Source organism: Myotis yumanensis, unplaced genomic scaffold (genome assembly GCF_028538775.1).
Source record: "Myotis yumanensis isolate MYYU_CA2020_CCGP unplaced genomic scaffold, mMyoYum1.0.hap1 SCAF_16, whole genome shotgun sequence".
NCBI lineage: Eukaryota > Metazoa > Chordata > Mammalia > Chiroptera > Vespertilionidae > Myotis > Myotis yumanensis.
The window spans coordinates 15,320,911-15,345,505 of record NW_027223767.1 but is presented as its reverse complement, the minus strand read 5'-3'; positions in this window follow the sequence as shown (position 1 = coordinate 15,345,505).

Below are 24,595 nucleotides of genomic sequence, written 5' to 3'. Positions count from 1 at the left end.
TGAGTTTATCAGCTCATTTCCTTGATGTTTCTTCCCTCCCTCCTATAGTTACCCCCACGTTGGGCAGAATCATGCTCTTGCCTCCCCCCACCCCCCAAAAGATGCCCACATCCTAATCTCTAGGACCCATGAACGCGTTAAGTTACATAACGAAGGAGAATTGAGGATGATCATCAGCTGAATATTGTAGGATCTGGATGGACCCCAATGTCATCACGAGGGTTCTTAAAGGAAGACAAGGGAAGTGGAGAGCAAACCAGAGAGACTCAGACCACCATTACTGACAATGGTGGAAAGAGACACTACAGTCTTAGGAGTATGTCATTGTCCCTCCTCCCCCAACTGACCCAGGCCATGGAGCCTGCATGCCAGAAGGACAAGGACTGCTTCATGTCTCCGATTCTCTCCTGCTGGTGCCCTTTGGTGGCAGGGGTCCACTCTGCTGGCTGGGCTTCTGCTTGAACTGTCTTGGGGCGGGGTCCCTTAGACTCGAGGTGGGTCTGGGACTTGTCCTGTTGCACTCCAAGGAAGCCAGGCCAGCTGAAAAGGGCAGTCTGGGGTGGAGGGATCCTGGGTCATACGTGGGTTGGGATGGGCAGGCACTTTGGGCAACCAGAAGTAGCCAGGGCCATGCACAAGGTCCTAGAGATTACTACGGTCCACCACCAAGGAAACAAGTGCTGTTGGCAAGTCTAAAGGACTTTGGTGGACTTAGGGAAGGGCCAGAGCGGGAGGCAGAATGAGGAGGAGGAGGAGGAGGAGTATAGGGAATATGGCTGTGCAAAAGCTTGATGAGATTGGGCCATGCTAAGCCTCTGTTCTGACAGCGGGCCCCTCTGCCCTGCAGGCATTCGGCATGTGGCCTGCTGGGTGAGCCGCCTGGGGGCCCCCATCACAGCGCCTGCACAGCGGATGCTCCATCGATGATTCAACTCTTGACTCTAATTGATTTTGACTGGTTCGCCCGCCTCTGACCGCAGCACTGATACACTTTGAATCGTTGCCATTATCAGCGTTCATGCATGGCTAGTGGGAGCAATTTGGCATAACGTATTAATAACCTCAAAAATATTCAGATCTTCTGACCTGGCAATTGTCCTTCTGGGACTCTAGCCTATGAGTATCCTCAGAGATACGGACAAAGACTTGGCTCAAAGAAGTTCATCACAACATAATTTAGAATAGGAAACAGCAACAGAGAAATTGTTCCATGTTCAACAAAAGAAAAATGGTGGTTGTGTATAGAAAAGTCCCTCTGGTGAGATATTATGCGGCCATGGGAACCGATTACAAAGACATTTGGGGGGCAGCAACATGCTGATGACATAAAATGCATACCCCAAATGATTGAAGGGATGTAGATTTAAAAAAATAATAACAATAACACCCGAGCAGGGGAATTTGGATGTTTGCTACGTTTTTGTGTATACTTTTCTAAATTAAAAAACAAATTTCCAGATTTGTTTAGAATCAGAAGAAGAGAAAGAATGGCTGCCCTCTCCAGGCCCTTAGTGAGTTAGTTTCCTGAAACCTGTGTCCCTCATTAAGGCAGCGGAGGTTTATGAAGCCAGCTGCACTCACTGTCAGCCTCGGCCTGGCACAGCCCAGCAGGAAAGCTGTGTGTGTGGCTCTAATTCTAACTCCCAATAAAAGCACTGCAGCTGCTTTTCTTCTGAATTCTCCTCACTGCAGAAGAGAAACCTTCCCTCTTGCTTTCGCTTCTCTTTTGATTCCCTGCACTGCCAATCTCTCTTTTCATGCAAGTAGTCAATATACTTCAATGGATCCCGGTTGTTCCCGGTGTCATCTGACATTGGGATCCTATAGGCACCATCAGTGGAGTCCTCCGATGCTTGAGTCAGGTACTCAAGTCTCTACAGAAGGTGGACATCAATCTGGTTCAGTCTGGAGAGTTGTCTCAGTTTCAAATGGGAAAGCTAATTCCACCTGGCTTAAACAATAAAGCAGTGGTTTTCAACCTTCTGGCCCTTTAAATACAGTTCCTCATATTGTGACCCAACCATAAAATTATTTTTGTTGCTACTTCATAACTGTAATGTTGTTACTGTTATGAATCATAATGTAAATATCTGATATGCAGGATGGTCTTAGGCGACCCCTGTGAAAGGGTCGTTCAACTGCCAAAGGGGTCGTGACCCACAGGTTGAGAACCACTGCAATAAAGGATATTTATTCTCTCGTGGAAATGAGAAGTCTGAGGTATGTGGGCTTCAGACACAGCTTGATCCAGTGGTTCATGGCAGCATCTGCTTCCTTGTCTCAGTCTCATCGTCAGGCTGGCTTCCCTGGGGGCTGCAGCAGTCCAGGGAGGAGGGCCTTTGTCCGCAGTGTCCTATACAGAAGAAGAGAGAATGCTATTGTCCCAACCTGCCCAGCAGGAATACTGAGAAGTGCTCTGATTGGGCCAGGTCCTCTCAGGTGCTCAACCTGAACTGTGACCAGAGGGACGGAGTGCATTCATGATCTTAGGCCTGCTAAGTGCAGAACTAGAACCAGGGGTGGAGTCAGTTTCTCCAGAACCACATGGACCTCCAAACAGCAAGCAAGACAGCTAGAAAGAGGGAGATGAATGCCAGGAGGTTACCACAAACATTCCGTTTGGGAATATGTCTAAAGAGCTGTTTTGCAAGTATTAGCTGCAGGAACATTTATGAATGTTCAATTCCAATGTTTTATTCAGCAAACATTTACCATTAATTTATAAATCTAGTTAAATCAAATATTTTCATTTTTCATTGTTTCTGGCACTTCAAGGAAATTAAGGTTTAAAAACCATCGATTCTAGATACTCCCGGGGCCCAAGGAAACTAAGATTAGGAACCTAATTACAGCTTTTCTTTTGGGGAAGCAAAGAAAATATGAGTTTAATCCATAGATCGATGAAATCCAACCTTGAGGACAGACTCCTTCCTTGGATCTTACCAGCCTTACTCGAGTTGTTGTCCCCTCTGCCCAATGCCCCTCCCCTTCCCTCCCTTCTCTGCTAAAAAGGCCTCCTCACACATCCACAGCCCGCTCCTTCCCGACGCTCTCTCCACTCAGTAGTCAGAACCAGCGGTTGTCTCTGTGGGCTCCCACTGCAGTTGGCTCACCCACAGTTCTGACCTTTATTTTGGGGTGCTATGTTCCTGCCTGCTGCCCTATAGAACATAACTTGGGGTGGGGAGGGGCTGGGTGAGAAGTGGGTGTATAAAGGACAGGTGATCAAGAAAAAGTCCTAGAGGTGAAGGTGACCAAAGGATATTTAAGCCCAAATTTTGAGCCAGCCCTGCCACATGGAGCTCCCCGGGTGAACGGCAAATGGGAGAAGTGGAGCTGCGCTCCCCATGTGAGCTGATGAGGGATAGGAGGCAGGTGCGCGCTAAGAGTCCAGGCGTAAAGGAGGGGGCACCAGAGCCCTTCCTGGAAAGGGACCCCAGGATTTCCACCACACGTGGCAGGACTCTTGGGAGTTGGTCCTTGTTGTCTTAGGATCACATAAGGATAGGCTGGGGGGTTATTTAGACGCCTGACATCTGGCTTATCTTAGGGTTAAAAAGGACCCATGCTCCGTTTGCTCTTATTTAAAGCCCCATCGCCAGCATCTGAGGTTTCCTACCACCCAGGGGACCCAGAAAATGTTTTTTGAGCAGAAACATGTCTCATGTCAGAAAATACAGGGTGTCCCCAAACATGTATATACACTTTGAATGATTATAAAGGCAGTGTTTACTAAAATACATTTCTTTTTTCAAAATGTAATAGAATCAGCTTTAAAGTGTGTATACATTTTGGGGGACACTCTGTAGATCCACACCACAAACACCTCTCTCTCTCTCTCTCTCTCTCTTTCTCTCTCTCTCGAGCTGGTAGCCTGGGCCCGAAGCTGCCCTCCACTGCCACCCTGAGCCCCCTCCTGCTGCGTCCTGTGGAAGGTGCTCTGGCCATGGTCTGCTCACACCATCTAGCCAGGAGCACCGGAAGCCCCTTCATTGTTTAGATCTGGGGTCTGCAAGCTACTTCCTGTGGGTCAAATCCAGCACACCACCTGCTTTTGGCCATAAAATTAGTTCCCACATTTTTAAAGTGTTGGCAGAAAAAAATCGAAAGAATATTTCATGACATGAAAATTTTATAAAATTGAATGTTGGCATCTGTAAAGGGCCCAATGAAGTTTTATTGGAACACAGCCCTGCTCATTCATTTCCATATCATTTGCATCTACTTTCACGCCACAGCAGCAGATGCCCTCTGACCGGCAAAGCTGGGACTCGCTGGGCCTTCACAGGGACGGTTTGTTAATCCCTTCAACTTGGCTCTGCTCTGAGAAGTCAGACATGTCAGTGACCTTTCTCTCTGACTCCACCAGGGACAACGTCACCGTGGCCGAATAAACCAAAGACACCTGCCTCCTGCTTTGTAGTGCTGACAGCTTCCCAGACTCAGCTTAGATGCTGTCTCTGCCAATCCCGGGGCCAGGTTAAGAGCCTCTCAGCTTGTCACGATCACCCACGAAGGGCAGAAGGTCCAGAAACTGATTCTTTCATATGTGCCCAGAGGCCCTACCCATCCTGGCCCAAAGCTGTCCATCATGCTCTCCACTCAGGAAGCAGAAAACTGCCCTTGCCCACCCCCCTCCCCTACCACCCCTCAAAACAAGGGCTCATCCCCTATCAGGGAGTCTGCTATAACCCAGACAGCTCCTGGACACCACACATACTCTAACCACCAAAAGAAGCCACCAATTTCCAAACTCATTTGAAATTGAAAAGTGCCGATGAAATCACCCATTTCTGACTGAACGCTTTTCTTTCTTACAGAATAAAGCAGACAGTTGAAGTTGCTATTCAAACGTGCAAACGTGAAAGTCTCCTTTGATAGTTCAGATGAGGCATAGAGTGCGCTCTTGGAGGCTGATGAAGCCTGCGGTTTCCTTCAGTCCTACCGGTGGAGCTTGTCAAGTCCCAGGAAGTCAAGTCCCAGGAAGAAGGCCCTTGTTTGAAAGGCTCCCGGACAGCATGTGGCTCAGTGTGGCTTTGCAGCAGTTTTTAAAGCTGGTGGAGTCCTGGTTGGGGCACTGTGAGACGTCCTCAGACTTGAACCAGCTTTGTGGCCTCCCAGGAAGGCCTGGGGTCACTTCTGAAAGGAGCCGGGGGTGGCGTGGATGTAGGCAGATCCCAGTGTGGCCCCCGCTTTCACCATGCAAACTAGGAAAATGAACTCCCCTCTCTGAGCCTGAGGTTTTTCCTCCATGAGAGCATCCCTCACAGCATCCCTCCAAGGAACTTGGGGGATTAAATAAGTGATATAACATCTACGAGCACACAGACCTGGCATGGTTAATGGACAGGGAAACAGCAATGACAGAAGCTTCTTGGTTTCCTGGGGAACTTGAGCCCCCGGGGAATATAAGAGTAAACTTCGTGTTTCCTTAGCACCTTTGCTTAAAACTCATGAAGACCATCAGCTATGCTTCCCCCAACACACACCAACAACAACCAAGGACAACCAACGACAAAACTGTGACACGTGCAGAGCACTCACCAGGTGCGGGGCAAGTGCATTGCATATTCGGCCACTGGAGTCTCCTAAGGACCCTGCAAGGCAGGTATGAGTGCCGTGTTTTTCCACTTTACACGTGAAGACCTGAGGCAGGGAGAGGTGAAGATGACTAGGTAATAGGTAGTGAAGGCTCCTGTCATTTCCCAGACAAGGTAATCCAGAGCCCATAACTACACTCGCTGCTATATTGTCTTCAATGGATAGATGGGTAAGAAAATAGGTGGGTGGACACGTGGACGGATAGGTGTGACAGACAGTGAATAGGTGAGTACATTAATGCCTTGCATCCAGGTTGCCTTGGCTAAAGGCGGATGCAGAGTTCAGAGAGGCAACCTGCTAAGGGCGGACTTGCAGTTGCTGCAAATGAAGTGGCAGGAGATGCATGTCTGCTTCCCGTGCCCATCTGGTGCCTCTACTCAGCACGCTGTCCCAGCCAAGCCCTTGAAAGCAAAAAGTCAAGGCACCAAAGAGAGGTCCAGAGGGTCTGGGCTCAGAACAGGATGCTCTGAACAACCCCCGTGGGTCACACCTGCTCATAAGTTCGACCATCCCACCCCAAGCTGTTCCCTTCTGCTGTTGATAAATGTCTTCTTAGCTCAGTAGACCCTGTAGGAGAAGGTGGAGGAAAATTGGGAATTCCTTTATAAACGAAAGAGCCATTTGAAGGTCCTGGGGGGCATCTCACTGCTCCAAACTTACTAGCAGGGCCTGGAATTTAATTTTCCTGCAATTGCAGCTGTGGAGGCCTGGGTAACCCTTCAGAGGGCACCCGGAGACCAACTACAAATGTTTTCCCCATTCAATAATGTTGAGATTAAAAAAAGAGCGTTGTTTAACTTGGGATTATTTGCTTCTCATGGTCAAAAAGATACAGGTGGGTTTTGCAGGGGGAAGCATCTGGGATAGAATGTGGCCATCCTGGCCACACTGACTGGGTCACAGAACCGTTCCCTCCTATGAGCCTATAGGGGAGAGGAGAGAGAGGGAAGGAAATATTTTACTGATCATTTACAGTGATCCAGGCACTGAGGTGAGCATTTCACAGTTGAGCATCGTGATAAGGGCACAAGGTTAATGGCCAGAAAAACAGGGCTCTGAGCCCCAGCTCTTAAACTGACTAGCTTTGTGACTCTGGGAAAATTCTCTAACCTATTCGCATCAGTTATCTACTAGTGGTTTTCAAACTACCTCAGAAGGTAAGAGCTTAAAACAGTAACAGTTTAGCTTATGAATCTACAGTCAGGGCAGGGCTCAGTGGGGCGGCTCATCTCGGCTTCATGTGGATGAAGGGTGGAGAATGAGCTTTCAGAATGGCTTACTCTCGTGGCTGGCAGGTGGTTGCAGGCTAATGAGCAGGAGTGCAGCTGAGGCTATAGGCTGGGGGTTCTGATGCTGTCCCTGGGGGCCTTTGTGTGAGTTGCTTGAATTTCCTGCTGGCAAAGGGTGAGCAATCCTAAGAAAAGAAGGGAGTGTGTGGCATTTTTATGATGTAGTCTCTAAAAGTCACAAACATCACCTCTGCCATCCTCTGTTGGTTGAGGCAATCACAAAAGGACATTATCAGGGGTGGCCCTGACATAATTTGGGAAGCCCTTCAAAAGATGGTCAAAACATCAGAAATGCGAACTCTTGCTAGTCTTGAAGAAGCAAGTACCATGAGCTCCACAGATGCAAGGAAATAGATTCTGCCATCGACTCCATGAACTTGGAAGAGGACCCTGGCCTCAGAGGAGCCCACAACCCCAGCTGACACCTTGATCAAAGCCTTGAGAGACCCAAATCCGGGACCCAGGAAATCCATGTTCAGATTCCTGACCCATGGAAGCTGTGAGATAATAAGTGAACGTTGTTTTATGCTGCTACATGCATGCTCACTCACTTATCACACAGCAGTAGAACCCTTGAACGCCTGGATTATGGCGATGGTCATCTAACTCTCATGATCCTGCTATGCTCTTGCCCTTCTTGAGGTTACTGTCAACTCATGAGTGGTCCAAATTCAGCCCCTCTCCAAGCTGTGCCACAGAAGCTCCCAGCCCTGCCCCTGCTCCAACCCCATAGCCTCCATCCCATCACTCTCTTATTTTTCATACTATATGACATTATCCCCGGCCAGAAATGTGACCAAAGGAACAAACCTGTTGATGACCAGCAATGGGGCCTGAAGGACCTGTGGAGCTGCCTCTCAGTGTCTTGGGGACCAGCTCCTCAGCAGCCCTTCTTGGAGCATCTGTCAACCCCTCCTCCTTTTCCTTCTCCAGCCTGAGGGGAGGTGACTGCTTTCTGCGGTTACTACTCTCTGGGCCCACTCAGTCACCTCCTGTTTGCTCTTTCATTCTTCCCATATCCAGGCAACCAGTTCCCTACATCAAATCCCCTGTGTTTACAATACCAATGAGCCTTCTGTGTTCCTGCCCTACTCATTCCTCTTCCTCAGTCAGCCTGAGTCTGACTCTAACAGCGAGGTTGTGTGACTTACCCACAGATACTAATAGATGCAGCAGAGATTTGAATCAGGGTCATGTCATTGCAAGATCAGCACTCCCCTGTAGCTTGGGAATAAGACAGACCCCCCCCCCCCCAAAAAAAAAAGTTTGTGACATGGATGAATGAAGATGCTAACAACCACAAGCACTGTGTACTCTGACCCTCTTCCCTTGGACAAAAAAATGCATTAACTCTTTGCTGCCTGCAAGCCTTTAAATTACCTTTCCTTCAGCAAAACACCCAGAGACTAGGCTCTTGTCCAAACTCCTCTCACATCCCAGTCTGCAATTTCCTCTGAACAAAGTGATTGCACTATCCTTTTACGGGGAAGATTAGTCTTCTCAGCCGGGTGACAGGTGCCAAATGGGAGGTGAAGCGTTCTGCCTTCTCTCCACCATCTGTTAACATAACCCCCAGCTACCCTCGGTTCCGGGCCGTCCCTGCTTGGCTGGCTCTGAACCGGGCTGCCAACGCCTTGATTGCTTTTCCCCTGGTGTGTGCACTCTGAGTGCACCCCGTCTCCCCGCTTCCTTCTCCCGCCTCTGCAGAAGTGTCGATGGGATGTGCATCTGCTGGCTGGGCACAGAGCACAGACCCAGGAAGGATGGGGTGACGGCAGATGAGCAGAATCAGCATCAGGGATGGGTTTTGCACATTCAGGCCACTTTGTTTTTTATTGCTGCGTGGACTTCTGTTCACGTTATTCTCAGCCTGGGTCATTTATTCGGAGCCGTTTGGGGCTGAGTTGAATTCAACAAGATGACCCGTTATTGCTGCAAAAATAAGACCTGACAAATTCACCGTACGACTCTGTGGACACTCAGGAGGGACCCTAATCCAGTCATGGACTAGGGTCCAACATGCAAGCCAAACCCTGTCCTCTGGTTCTGAAAATAAGGGAGAGGACAGAGACCCGCCCCTGCCCATGACACCTGCACCATTTTATTTAAGCATTTCCTGATAAAGGTGAAGCAGACATCACTGTCCAGGGCAATTAAATCTTCTCAAATCATCTAATACCACTGACATGACAAGGGCCAGGAGAGGCAGGAAATTCAATCCCTTCTGATGTCTGCACAGAAGATTAACCACCTCAAAGAAATTAGGAAAGTGTCTTCATAACAGTGACTTAAAGACGGTGCTATTCAGTGTGTTAATGAAAAATCCATTGATGTTTGGCATTTATCAAGTGTCAAAAATTAAATTTAGCTGCCCTGTGTCTTTAATTAGTGTTAACCCAGTTAAGCCAGCAGGTAGCTGCTTGATTCGGGAAGACGCTTTCATCTGCATATCTTTTCATTGGCTGACATGCAGGGAAGGGGAGAGTGGCGTGGAAGAGCTTCATGAGAAGGTGATATTTGAACCAGACTTTGAAGGAGTTTGACAACTCAAGGGAAAGAAGCTCATTCTGGGAAGAATGAACAGTATGTGCAAAGGGTAGAGGCTTAAAAGAACAAGGCCCATTCTCAGAATAGCCAATAGTCCAGTTTGCCTAGAGAGTGATGAGGAGAGGAGAGGGAGAGGCAGATAGAAGCCTGGTTGTGAATGGTCTCAAAGCTAGAGAAGAAATCATCTTGTAGACATGGGGAGTGATGAAAAGCTTTGGGGGGAAAAGTGACTTGATAATATTTGGGCTTTAGAAAGAGCACTCTGGGATCTGTGTAGTGGGCTGACTGAAGGGTAGAAGACTGGGTGGGAGGATTCAGAGAATATTCCAGGGGCTTCTTGCAGGTTCTGCACTTTTAGTCAGAACATCACAAGGTCGGGGAGATGAGAGAGAACTTTTGTGCCACCTCTGCAGTAGGTGTGTAAAGAATGATCAGATCACTCGGTCATTATGGTACTAAAGGGAAGGGTTTGACAGCACAAGCAGAAGTAGATGTCACGGTTCTGTGATCTTGGGACATAGCGTCAGAGGACAGAGCAGGAAAGGGTGGTTCTAAAGGGCTAAGGGTGCAGTCTTCACAGAGCCTCCCCAGCCCGAGGGAGGGAAACAGGACCTCTTGAGGATCAGGATGTGTGTGTGTGTGTTGGGGGTGGGGGGGGGTGAGATAGTAAATAGTTTGCATGTTCTCCTGAGAACAACAGAGCACCTTTGAAAAAAGTAAAGACTCTAGAGTCAATCTGCATGCAAGGTGGTTTTAAAATATGGTCATGAGCCCTGGCTGGGTGGCTCAGTTGGTTGGAGCATCATTCCATACAGAGAAAGGTGGTGGGTTCAATTCTCTATCAGGGCACATACCTAGGCTGTGAGTTTGGTCCCTGGTTGGGGGTGCATATAGGAGACAACTAATTGATGTTTTTCTCTCTCCCCCCCCCCCCATTTTCTCTCTTTAAAATCAATAAAAACATCTCTTCGAATGAGGATTGAAATAAATAAATAAATAAAGTTTAAAATATATCTAGTCACAAATTCTTCAATACCTCTCCCTTCAAAAGGTAGCCTAAATTCCTTCCCCTTAAGTGTGGATTGGACATGATGGAATACCTACATGGACATGAATAGAATATGTTACCTTCGTAGGTTCCAAGAGGCATTAGAGTCTCTTCCTTGCTCTGTCTTTCAAGTCGCTCAAGCTAGAGGAAGCCAGCTGCCATTTCATAGGGACGTTCAAACAGCCCTACGACGAGGAACTGAGCTCTCTGATGAACAGCCATGCAAGGAGCTGAGGCCTCCACGGTCCAGCCAACAGCCATGTGAGTGCATCATCTAGGAAATGGCTCCTCCAGCCCCCGTCAAGCCTTCAGACCATGCAGCCCAGCTGATATCTTGAGTGAAACCTCAGGACTTATCCTGAGCCACAACCCAACCAAGACACTCCTGAATTCCTGGCCATAGAAACTAAGATAACAAATGTTTGTTGTTTTAAGCTGATACGTTTTGGGGCAACGGGTTTAAATGTAAACTTCATTATACCATACACAAATTAAATGATTTTAAGCCTCGGTTTTCTAAACTGTAAGATAAGGATAATGTGACACACATCTCATGGTTGATATGAGGATTGTATGAGGTGAAATCTCTATAAAGTTGAAGTACCCCTTCAACTTTAATGCTGACGCTAATGCTGATGGTCAAAAACACTGGCCAGGTATGAACATGGTAAATGATTACCAAGTGCAGGTGACACTTACCTCACCTGAAAACATGAGCGCTGCTTTGGAAGTGTGGAGTGGATATGAGAAGTGCAGCAGTTACCGGGTTCCGTATCTGGCATCCAGGCTGACTATGGCTTCTCCGGAAGCCTGGGAACATGTCATAGAAACAAAGGTCTCAGCAACTGTGTTGACTTCAGAGTGGTCCTCACCGTCGTGGAAGGAGGCAACATGATGTCCCAAGACCAACTCAAAGCTTGACAGAGCTTTGGATGCCAGTCCTCTCAGTTTCCTCCTGCTTTAATCTCTGTAACACCATCCTAACAGCATACCCCTAAGCAGATGGGAGGAGTGTCTATAGGAAATTTTACCTAGTGGTTTTATCTTCTTCTTATGTCCTCTTGGGGCCTCTGCTCATGAGTACTGGGACGAGAATGTGAACACACCTAGTATCTTGGCTCCAACCTTCTCGAAGGACTTTGAAGCACTAACATGGCTTAAGTCCTACAAATACAATCTAATTTGCAAAAAAAAAAAAAAAGGATGGAAGATGTCAGCAGGCAGTGAATTAATCATCACAAAGTCATAATTTAAATGGTAACTTGAGTTCTGCACACTGTCAACTGTATCTACAAAGCTGGGAACATAACAGGATTCATCCCCATTCCCTTTGAATATCCCCCTTTAAAAACATGCCCCCACTGAGCACATGGCAGATGCCAAGTTGAGCCATGTCAGGATTTTATCCATATGATCGGGAAGTAAGCAGAAACAGATCCCAGGTGCTGAGGGAGGAATGTGGTCTGGGGACAGCCTGAGATCTTCAAAGTGAGCCCAAGCCTGCCCAGGAGGCTGAGGTAGGAGGCTAGGTTTGCCCTTGAGCACCACTGAGGAGAAGAAACCCAGGCAGGTAGCCCAGTGGATGGCCTGATCACCACAGGACATCCAGCTAGGTCACCACCTGACATGGGCAGGGCAACCCCTGGCGTTTCCACACTTGGGCACAGATCAGAAGGACTATTTATTCTCTGGTTGATGTGCCAGAGAATGAGAAAGCCATTTGAAAGATAAACATCAGGAACCTCATATTTCTGGAGTCCAGAATCTAGACCTTTGTTATAGACTGAATGTGTCTCCCCTCCCTCCCCTACCCCCCACCATACACACACACCAATTCAAATGTTTAAACTTAATCTCCAATCTAATTGTGTTAGGAGGCGGGGCCTTTGGGAGTTACTAGGTCATGAGGGGAGCCCTTATGAATGAGGTTAGTGCCCTTATAAAAAAAGACCCCGGAGAGCTCCCTTACCCTTTTTGCCACGTGAGAACACAACAAAAAGGCGGCTGTGAACCAGGAAGTGGGTTCTCACCAGACACTTAACATGCCAGCACCTTGAGCTTGGACTTCCCGACCTCCAGAACTGTGAGAAATAAATATTTGTTGTTTATAAGCCACCCATCTATGGTGTTTTTATTATAGTGGCCCAAATAGACTAAGACACATTCCTCCACCAGCCTCCTTATGAGTATAACCTAGACATTGCCCTTCGCCAAGTGGGTTTCTTTAATGACTTCAGTCAATAAAATACCAGACATGGGTTGCTGCATTTGTCTCTTTGATATCCCTGTTATCATATTACTTCTGCTGCTACCAAAGTGAGAGGCAACAAAAGTTCCCAATTTCCAACCCTGTCTGAGGTCAATGCACAGCAGATTTTATTGCTTCCTCCTTGCTTGCTAAACCATGAGGAAGTCACTTTGATACACGCCTGGGCAAGTGGGAGTGGGGGTGGGAATGGGGTGAAGCAACCATTTTCTGTGATAACAGCCATTTTTACAAGAATTGCGACCCGAGAGTAAACTAAATAAAATAAAAAGGAGCAAATAAATGACTTTGTAGGCATATCGAGGAGAAAGGCTTGCATCTACACACAAAGAAGCACAGAGGAGGTTTACTGTGTATTATTTATAAAAGCAATAAATGGAAGCGACATAAATGTCCACCAGTAAGAAAACAGTTAAATAGGCTATTTGATGTTCGTAGTCTAGGATACTGTGCAGGGTTTTTGTGTGTGTGTGTGTTTTTTAAAAAGAGGCGACTGTATATGTACTGACATAATCCTAAGTAAAACAGATTAAGTTATAAAACTATACATTAGTATGATCCTATTTATGAAAAAGTCAAAGGCTATAGAATATGTAAATTTTCAAAATATATATTTATATATGTAACTACATGGAAAATGGATGGGGCTAAAGGACCCTTACTTACTTGTATTGTTAGAATTTTTATCATGAGAATAAATGAGTGTATCATTTGTGCAATTAAAATAAATTTCAAATCATTTCATAGGATTTTAAACCAAGGTATTCAGGCCACAGATTTACCCAGCTCTGCACAAATGTGCTAAGGAAACAGAGCTTATATTACTTTCTTTACAAGTGATCTAATCTTCTTCACCATCCCTCTGGCTAACAAAAGTGTGGGAGCAGGGGAATGGACAAACATTTAACTTTTCAGTCAATAGGATCTTGGTCTCTGACAGTTTGATGGTCTTTGCTGAATAACTCAGTTCCTTTCCGATACAATCTCCATCTCTCAGCTTCCTTCCCTCTGCCTCTGCTTCTCTCTGAGAGGGTGTCTGGGTGTTTAGGAACTTCCGTGTCCTCATGGCTGAGAGGAAAAGGGGGCTTCAAGCCTAAAAAGGTCTTTTGGGTCATCCTGGCCAACATACCATCTGGTCTTTGGGGGAGTCATGCTGGCACCGCCCTGGAATCCAGGGTCCCAGCCATATGCACTTTATGGACCTACATCCTCATGTCTTCTCCATCCCCTGAACTTCTGGCTCCCTGCACAGCATGCACAGGCCATGGAGACCAAGAGAGCCACCTGGGCTCACCTGTCTGGCTTCACCTCAGCCAAGGTGGTGTGTCCCTGCTGTTTCATGGTGTATTGTCTCCTGTAGAACTAGAGCCCAACTCTGGCTGTGCCCAGGGGACTGTCCATGCCCTTCACTGAGTCAAGCTCCCCAGCACCTCTATGGATCTTTCCTCAGCATTGCTAGGTCGGGTGCCTGTGATTGAAGGCATGGGGAGAGGCACAGGACCTTGGTATCTAATCTCCATGCCCCACCTCCATTTCTCTCTCCAGGATGAATGCGGGGAGCTTCAGCTTCCATTCCTCACTACAAAGACTCCCCTTATATCACATCTCCTCTTCCCAGGACCACTAGCCTTCGTGGAGAAAGGAATCCCTCTTTGTTACAAACTGAACCATGTCCCCCAAATTCATAGGTGGAAGTCCTAACCCCCAGTAGTACCTCAGAATGTGACTACATTTAGAGATAGAGCCTTTGAAGAAGTGATTAAGTTAAAATGAGGTCATGGGGGGGGGGCATAATCCAATATGAGTGGTGTCCTTAGAAGAAGACGAGGTTAGGACATAGACACACACACAGAGGGAAGACCATGGGAAGACACGGGGGGAAGGTGGCCATCTGCAAGCCGAGGAGAGACGCCTCAGAAGAAACCAACCCTATGGATACCTTGGACCTCTGGCCTTCAGAATAGTGAGAATGTAGATTTCTGTTATATAAGCCACTCAGTCATGGTTTTTTGTTATGCAGCTCTAGCAAACTAATACCCCCTCTATATGACCAAAGAAACTGATTGTGCTAAGCCACCAAGCCTGGGTCTCTTCATAGGTGAACTCTGAGGCAACCCAAATTAGGAATTACTGGGATTAGGAATTACAAAACTAAGAATTATATAAACACAATGGTTAATGATGAAAACCATTATCGTCATTACACAGATTCAGTAATGAATCATCCATTTGGGAGCCTAAGATTTGCATTTTCCGTAACCAGCAGAGACCTACCTGGTTGTACACCTACCTGGCTGTGTTATGAACCAATGGAGACTCACAGAAAATTGGATAATAGTAAGGAGAAAGTGTTTAGAAGCACAGGCAACTAGCCATCTAAAATGATCTGATTAGAGATATCATCTTTTCTGCTATAACTAGGTCCTTCCTGGTGTGTGTGTGTGTGTGTGTGTGTGTGTTTCCATGTGTCTTGGTGGCAATTTTACCTTTGTTTTTAGCAGCCCCAAAAGAAGGATAAAAACCCACATGCTCTGATGTAAGGGAGTGGGTTTTGAATAGTGATTTCTAATTAGGCTGAGTAGCATCCCCCAAAGGCTTTCCCAGTGGACACTGCGTGCCCACTCCCACCTACCCACCCACCCACCCCAGCCTGGTCCCAGCCTCTGACCAGCCCACAGAGCACTTCCATTCTTTCTGCAACCTCCCTGCTTCTCAGCCCAAGCAGCTTAAAGGCAGTCTCTGAGAAAAGAGGAGGAGGTTGTGTTCCTCCAGGTCCCCCCAATAATCTCTGTTATTTCAGCCCTCCCCGCCAAGTATTTCTCTCACTTCTATTCCATTGTGACCCCAGTCAGAGGGGCAATGGTGGCCCCCACCAATCTCAATCTTCCTTGTACATCCCAAGTCCAGCGGGCGGGCAGCTAGGGGCACTGCCCCTCTGCACTTTGGAAAAGCAATGGAATCACTCCTTTGGACTGAACGACAGCTGAATGGCCAGGGCCCAGTTTGAATATCAGCCTCCTGCACTGAGACCCGGTCAGGGTCAACACCGAGGACTGAGGCCCCGTTACCTCCCATCCTCTGAGCCTCTTCCTGGCTGCACTCTGAATATCCAGGAGGCTCCAACGGGGTCTTGGTTTGCCCAGCCATGTGCTGAGGGGGTGACCCGGGATAGCAACTGAGCAAGTGGGACCCTGCCTATGGCTTCTTGTATAATTTCCCTGTTGTAATGGAGGCTGTTTTAGGCAAAACTAATTAATCTCTCCTTGAAGGGACAGGTGGTTGGCACTGCTTTTCACTTTCAGCAAACCCACACAAGGCACAAGAAGCCCCATGCACAGAAGGAAGGAATTAGCCAAATGCAACAGTTGGGACCTACTTCCTTCACAGCCAGACAGGAATTAGGACAAGACACTCAGGCTTTTTGAAAAATCTTTTATGACTTCCAGAAAACATGCCTCAAATCAAATCTATGGCTTTCACTTACTAGTACAAGTGACAGAAAACCCAAAATAAACTCATTAAGACAAAAAAAGAAAAAGAAAAAAGTGATGGCCATAGAACTGAAGAGTCTGAGCAAGCATCAGACATGGGCTGATCCAGGGTTCAAATGATGGCACCCTATTCCCCACCCCCATTGCCAACGTTTAATAAAAACTGTCCATCCAGACCCTGTGGGGCATCTGTCTCTCTGATGTCACCCACTCTCACCTCTGGAGTTTCTACTTCCACTCTAATAAATCTACTGTGCTTTGCTAAGTCTTTCCTCCTCTCTCTGGAATTCTTTTTTGTGCGGTGACAAACACCTGGACCCCAGTGTCGGTATTGAGTGAAGGCCTCCCCGGGTGCCACCCAGCATCACAGGCACTGCAGTTATATGGCAATAAATCTGTGTTTGTTGGTTTAATGAGTTTAGTCTGGGTTTTCTGTCACTCGAAATGGAAGGGTCGTAATGGATGTAGCTATTACTATTAGCACGCTGGTCTGCTTTCAGGTGAACTTTCACAGACTCCCTGAGAACTGAGCTCCTGCAGAGAGCGAACAGCCCATCTACTCCTGGCATCCACACATCACCAGTCTGGACGCATCAGCAAGTTCAAACCCATCTTGAGAAATCATCATTTATTTTCAAAGTGAATGGCCTCCACCCCCTGTCGCCAACTCCTTCCCCTTAATCACAGCAAAGACTGCTTCGGCTTCCCTTTGGGCGCTGAATCAGGAAACCTCCTATCTTATCTGAACCAGATACCGCCCCTCCGGGCAGCCATGGGGCATTGCCCGGCAAACATCTGCAGAGAACACCCAGCGCTGACGCCCAGCATCCATCTTCATGATGAGCTGACTGGGGTCGCCGCAGGGAGCCAGAGAAATCAATATGGGAGCGGAGATAAGCTTCCAGGTGAGTGGTGGGGACAAATGACCGCTCGCATGGCTGTTTCGAATGTCCACAATCTTGCCAAGTGGAGAAGCGGGAGTCCTGGACTCAGCAGTTCTGACTGCAGCTAAGACAGGAGCTCTTCTCCCGATGCCAGAGCTTCTGATTGCTCCTCGCGGCTCAGCATCCGGCACAGCTGTCATTGTGTTAAGGAGAGTAGGAAGCTTTTTACTGGCTCTGCTCTCGCTCGGATACATTCGCTCCTTTCAGCCGATCACCTGCCTCCCCACCCCCTCCAAGATATTCTTCTTCTGGTGAATGCCTTTAGGCCGGGCCGGCTGCAAATCCCATACACCAACATGTTGGTGTCCCCTCTCCTCTGGTCAGTCTCCAAATCAGGGGTGGGGAACGTCTGGCCCACGGGCCATATAAAGCCTGCAAAATCATTTGGCCTGGCCCTGCCGAGGCATTAGGGGTGAGTTCATTAAATATTTGACCAAATATTAGCAAAAAGCGAATTTTTAAGGTGATAATTTTGTACGGCCCTGCAATGATGCTATAAATATCCACTTGGCCCTGGGCAGAAAAAAGGTCCCCCATGCCTGCAGCCGCTGGGCTGCACATTAAATTCCCTGTGAGTTCTGCTTTGTTTTTAGTACATTTGCCTGGGCCCCAGTCATCGCTGGCAGGATAGTGTAAACTTTCCCCGATGTATCTAAATGTCTAAATGTCTGAGACAACACACAGCCTCGCTGTACGGGAGCTCTCCTGACATTTCCTACACTGCTCTTTGTTGTGAAGTGCTGATCATGATCTGCTGCAAGCACATGCAGATTGGGAAACACTAGTCTGAGATCTTAATTTGTGGAGTTCTCTCTGGATCTCTTCCTCTTCCAGTTTCAGGCCCCTGTCTAATGGCCTCCTTGTGGAAATACTCTAACAGGCCCCTGTTCAGGGTGGGTGACGATGGGCAGGGGGAGAGCAGATGCCCCCGTGTTCTTGGAAAAGATCAGCCTCTTCACACAGGATCGCATCTCAGGCCAGACTCTCAGGTTCATACGGTGTTTAAAACTGACTGAGTATCATCCATTTTAAAGTCTTGTGCCAATTGCAATTTTCTAGAAAACCTATTCCTTGACACAGGTCCTTACACTCTTTAAAAACTGTTTGTCCATAGTGCCGCGGATCTTTAAATAAAACAAAGCTGCTTTTCTTATTGTTTTTACTTTAAATGTGGTGAAATACACATAAAATTAGCCTCTTACTACTTTCTAAGTGTATAGTTCAGTGGCATTCAGCACCGTCACATTGCTGTGCAAACATCACCTTCATCCATCTCCAGACCTCTTTTCATTTTGCACAAACTGAAACTCTGTCCTCTTAAATACTAACTCCCATTCCTTTGCCCCACCCACCCCCAGCCCTGACAACCACCACCCTGCTTTTTGTCTCTATGAATTAATTGGACTCCTCTAGGAACCTCCTATAAGGTAAATCAGGCAGTACTTACCCTTCTGTGACTGGTTTCTTTCACTTAGCATAATGTCTTCAAGGTTTATCCACATTGTAGCATGTGTCAGAATTTCCTTTTTCTGGCTGAATGGTATCCCACTGTATATATAAAATCTTCTTGATCCATGCATCTGTTGACACATACTTGGGTTGCTTCCAGCTTTTGGTTACTGAGAATAAGGTTGCTATGAACATGGATGTTCAAACAGCTCTTGGATAGCAGCTTTCAATTCCTTTGGGTATATGTACAAAAGTGGGATTGCTGGATCATATGGCAATTCTACTTTTTAAAAAATATATATTTTATTGATTTTTTTTACAGAGAGGAAGGGAGAGGGATAGAGAGTTAGAAACATCGATGAGAGAGAAACATCGATCAGCTGCCTCCTGCACACTCCCCACTGAGGATGTGCCCAAAACCAAGGTACATGCCCTTGACTGGAATCGAACCTGGGATCCTTCAGTCCGCAGGCCGACGCTCTATCCCCTGAGCCAAACCGGTTAGCGCTGGCAATTCTACTTTTAACTTTTTGAGGAACCAACGTACTATTTTCCATAATGGCTAAAACTGCATTTCAGGAGGAATTTCCCAACATTTTTTAAAAATATTTTTTTATTGATTTTAGAGAGGAAGGGAGAGGGAGAGAGAGACAGACATTGGGTCAGAATATATTCCACACCCTGCTAGACAGTGTCTCGAGCTCTTCAGCTGTCCCTTGCGCTGGGACGGTGACGCTAGCTGACTTCTCTGTAAACCATTGGGATGTTTGTGAAGGCAGCTAGCTGGTGAAATTGGGGCACAACATAAAACCAGTGACACTCACGGGCATCAGTCCATCACTTCACTCTTTTTTGCTGTAACATGACTTTCTTAATAGAAGGTGATGCTGTGAGGGAGGCCGTGTGCTCTAAAGGCCATTCAGCCCGTGCTGGGTGAGGCAAGGCAGGAGCGGGGAGCAAACACACTGCAAACCAGTGTCCTTCTGGGGAGGCCACACAATGGAAGTAGCCCCGTATGTAATCAGATGGCCACTAAGGCTTTGTCACCCGCAGCCCGGCAGACAGCACCAGCTCATGTTTGCATGAGTTTCCCTTAACCCAGCCGTGGGCAAACTACGGCTCATGGGCCGGATCCGGCCCGTTTGAAATGAATAAAACTAAAAAAAAAAAAAGACCGTACTCTTTTATGTAATGATGTTTACTTTCAATTTATATTAGTTCACACAAACACTCCATCCATGCTTTTGTTCCGGCCCTCCGGTCCAGTTTAAGAACCCATTGTGGCCCTCGAGTCAAAAAGTTTGCCCACCCCTGCCTTAACCCCAAGTTCCCTGGGTGATGCAGAGCAGCCCTGGTGGATGCTGCACGTGCAGGGAGCTTGTGTCACACAGAGGACGCGAACTTCGGAGACTCCAGGTTTAATAATGGGCTCAACCTCCGCCCGAGAAGGAAACATTCTCATTATTATCCTGGACAGCAATCAAATGGGCCCTCTGCCCTGGAGCTCGGCCCTCTCTCTTCTAGATCAGGTGTTTGCTATACAGATATTCTAGAAAAGATTGCCCAGGACAAAAATCGTCATGCCTCTCTGCTCAGAAGACCTGAGAAATGTGAGAGGCCCGTGGAGAATTGTCTCCCAACCCTGGGACAGTAATAATAGTGGCATCTAATTCTTCCTAAACCTACTGGTGCCAGACACTGTTCTCAGTGCTTTATAGGCAATAGCTCATTCATCCTTAGTAGATTCTATTATTCCTGTTTCACAGGTGAGAGAAAAATGAAGGGTCCGAGGAATGGGCACACAAATGGCCGATCTGAGAGCCCCAGAGCCTGGGCTCTGCATCGCACCGTACTTCGAGGGGGCCAGCCAGCCACCTCGTGCAGTCAGATTCCATGTTGTTGATTTCCAGGACAGCCCGATCCACAGCCTCTATCCAGGCCTTCCTGGACCCCCAATCTAAGACCCACCAAAACCATTCTGCTCCCAAATATATCACTTCCCCTTCATTAAGATGGTATTGCTCTGGCCGGGTGGCTCAGTTGGTTGGAGTGTTGTTCCATGTACCAAAAGGTTGCCAGTTTGATTCAAAGTCAGGGCATATACCTAGGTTGTGGGTTCGATCCCTGTTCAGGGTGTGTACGAAAGGGAACTGATCGATGTTTCTTTCTCTCACCCCCTACTCTCTTCCTCTCTCTAAAAATCAAGAAACATATCCCAGGGAGAGGATTAAAAGAAAAGGAAGATGATCCGGGCAGGCCCAATACAATCACAAGGGTCCTTAAATGTGAGAGAAGGAGAGGCAAGTTGAGTGTCAGGGTTCCTGAATATGCCTTGTTCTTGCTACCATGTTCATTTTTGCCTTTCATTATGAGCTGACGTGGAGCAGCCTGTGGGTGAATCTTGGGAAATCAGACCAAGGCTCAGAGCTCACTTTTCCCCAAAAGCCTCCCACCCCCCAACTCAGATAGCTCCTTCCCTCTGCCTGCACCCTCCCCACTCCCACAGAGCCATGCAGCGGCCTTCCTAATGCCCTGGACATTCGGTCTATTGGTCAGAGAACTGCTTACTCCAGCCCAGCATTCTCCACAACACAGGCCAGCCTGGGGCAGACTGGCCTCTAGTGCAGCCACCAGGAAACCCAGAGGCGGTCGCGGTCACCAAGGGACAACGAGGCGGGACTGGCCGTGCTCCCTGCAGCACCGGAGTTGCTCCCCCAGCGTGGCTTCCGGGACACACAGCTCAACCAAGTGCTGAGTAGTTCAAGAGGCCAGAGCTCTTTCCCTCCTCCTCTTATGCAAGGCTCCCACAGCCCCTCGAGATGTCAGGTTCATATCCGGGATGGGCAGGAGTTCCGGAAAGAAGGCACCTGCCCACGATCACATGGCAAGTAGGTGATGGAGCTGGGATTTGAACCCTCACCGTGTGGTGGTGTCTGACTTCCTGCCACGGTCCGCCCTGATGATGCAGGACATGTCCCTCTCCGCACAGTGGGTTCCCACGTCAGTCTGTGGCTCTCTCAAAGGTCCCCCTCTCTCCTGGGACTGAGAGCACCCCAGCACAAGTGCCAATCCCCCCCCCCCCCCACCCCTCCCCAGCCTCCTAGCAGAGACATTTACCAGCTGGGTCTTAATTAGCAGGCACTTAACATCAAGAAGTCATTAATGCACCTGAAGTGGTTTGGCAGCAAATAGATCCTAACCCCCTGGCAGGAGCAGCCTCCTTGCCTGCCCTCTCACCGACTTTCTGGACTTTCTCATCCTTGCCCTCTGCATCCCTGAGACTCCCAGAAGGCATAGCAGGTCTGTCTCCACCCTCTGGCTTTCATCTTCTCTGCCCGAGGCAGTGCTGCACTGGCCTGGGCTAAGCCTAAGGCTGATAAATAAGGAAACTGACCCCCAGCTGGAGGCTGAGCCATGACCCCAGCCCCAGGCTGAAACTCGTGCTGCCTCCCCAGTCTGTGCACATCAGGACTATGATGGCTGGTTAGATGGCAAAGAAGCGGCTCAGAGCCAGACATGAGCTTTCAAGAGCTCACGCCTCTCCCCTGTAGGGTGCCCCAGCCCAGCCCGGGATAGCCTTGCCTCCCTCCCAACTCGTCCATCCTCACTCTCTCTCCGAGGACTGCCAGGGCGCTGTGCTCAGCAGCACGTGGTCCCCATCAGACCCCAGGGACTGGGGCAAGCAGAGCACAAACCCCCTGAGCATTCAAGGGCAAAGCTAAAGGAGTATTCTCCGAAGTTTCTGACTGCCTCGGCCTCTCAGGTCTTCACCGCCTGGGCCAATCCAGTGATTGGGTATCACATTGAAAATATTGTGAAACACTGCCTACTGCTTTTTTTTTTAAGGTAAAATTTACGTAATATAAAAGTAACTATTTTAAATGTACGGTTTCATGACATTTAGTACATTTACAAAGTTGTGCAAGCTTCACCTCCATTAGTTCCAGAACACTTCCATGACCCCAAAAAAGACCCCATACCCATAAGTGGTCATCCCCTATTCTCCCCTCTCCCTGCCTTTAGCAACTACTAATCTACTTTCTGTCTAAGGATTCACCTATTCTGGATAGTGTATGTAAATGGATTCAGACAATATGTGCAGTCTTGTGTCTGGCTTCTTTGACATAAGTAATGTTTTGGAGGTTCACCCACATTGTAGCATCAAACAACTGTATTCTCCCTCGTTTATAGCAGCACTGTGTACAGTAGCCCAAAGATGGGCGACCAACCCAAATGTTCACCCATGGATGAACAGATCAATGAAATGCGGTATATCCATACAATGGACTATTACTCGGCCCTAAAAATGAATGCAATTTCACAGAGGCAGAAAGTAGAATGTGGTTGCCAGGGGCTGGGGGGAGGAGGGATGGGGAGTTTGTGTCACGGGGTACAGGAAAGAAGAGAAAGTTCTGGAGATGGATGGTGGTGATGGTTGCACAACAGTGTGAGTGTACGTAACACCATTGAACTGTAACTTAAACATGGTACATTTTGATTTGTATATTTTACCACAATAACAATAGGAATGGTGCACTGACAAATGCGAAGACATGAGTGAAGCTGCAAACCTTTTTCCTGCTCTTTTTTCCCCTGCTTCTGTCCCACGTGTTGTTGTTATAGATGGTAAGCCTTTAAAACAGCTTCAGGAAAAATCTGTAGGGGAATTTGGTTTTTATTTGATTGATAAAAACCTAATATTCGAAGTGTCCAGTCGTCTGGTCAGCCATTCAACCAATCAAAGTGTCATATGCTAATGATATGCTAAGGCTGCTCAACTGCTCGCTATGTCATGCACTGACCACCAGGGGGCAGACTCTCTGACTAATAGGTTATCTTACTGCTGGGATCCAGCTGATCGGGACTGAGTGAGACCGGCCAGACATGCCCTGGAGCCCTCCTGTGGTTCTTCCCTGGCTGGCCAACCTCCCATGTCTCTCCCTGGCCCTGATCGTACACCAGTGGGGTCCCTGCAATCTGGGCTGAGGGGACCCTCCACCCCCGAGGGCACGAATTTTGTGCACTGGGGCCTCTAGTTTACTTAATAAGCTGCATCCAAAGCAATATTGACACTTGAGTTCTTCAGATTCAAGTTAACAAACATCGAAAGAGCTTCCGCTCTGAACGGGTTCTGGCCTTGAACTCCACATCGGTTGCCCTATTTATATTCACAAACATGTGAGGCAGGCGTCGTCATCGTTATTCTCACTTACATTTGAGGAAGCTGAGTGAATACAATTTCCAGAACTGCAGTTTTGCAAGATGAAAAAAGTTCTGGAGATGAATGGTGATGATGGTTGCACAATGTATTTAATGCCACTGAACTGCACACTTAAAAATGGTGAAGATGGTAAAGTTTATGTGTATTTATTTTGCTGCAACTGGAACAGAAAAGGGTGGGAGGAATCTCATCAGTCAGTTTCACGAGGTTCCCCAGCTATCGAGTGGCAGGAATGGGCACTGAATCCCTAAGGATGGGAGACAGTCACGGCGGCCAGAGCCAGGGCCGAGCGATGGGAGAATACTGGCACGGGTCCAGGTGCCGGGCTGGGGGGCAGGCTCTGCCAACTGGCCCTCAGCATCGTCCTGGGCAAGCCCTTTTCACTGCTGGTTCTTGCGGGCTCATTCTGAGTGTGTGTCTATGCCAGTGATGGCGAACCTCTGACGCACGAACTCATTTTTTTTTTGGTTGATTTTTCTTTGTTAAATGGCATTTAAATATATAAAATAAATATCAAAAATATGTCTTTGTTTTACTATGGTTGCAAATATCAAAAAATTTCTATATGTGACACGGCACCAGAGTTAAGTTAGGGTTTTTCAAAATGCTGACACGCCGAGCTCAAAAGGTTCTGGACTCCTTGCCCACAGAACCCCCTCCCAGATGCCCAGAACAGCCACACAGAGGGAAGAGGTAGCTCCCCAGCCCTGGCCGGGCATCAGACCTGGAGCCCCGGCTA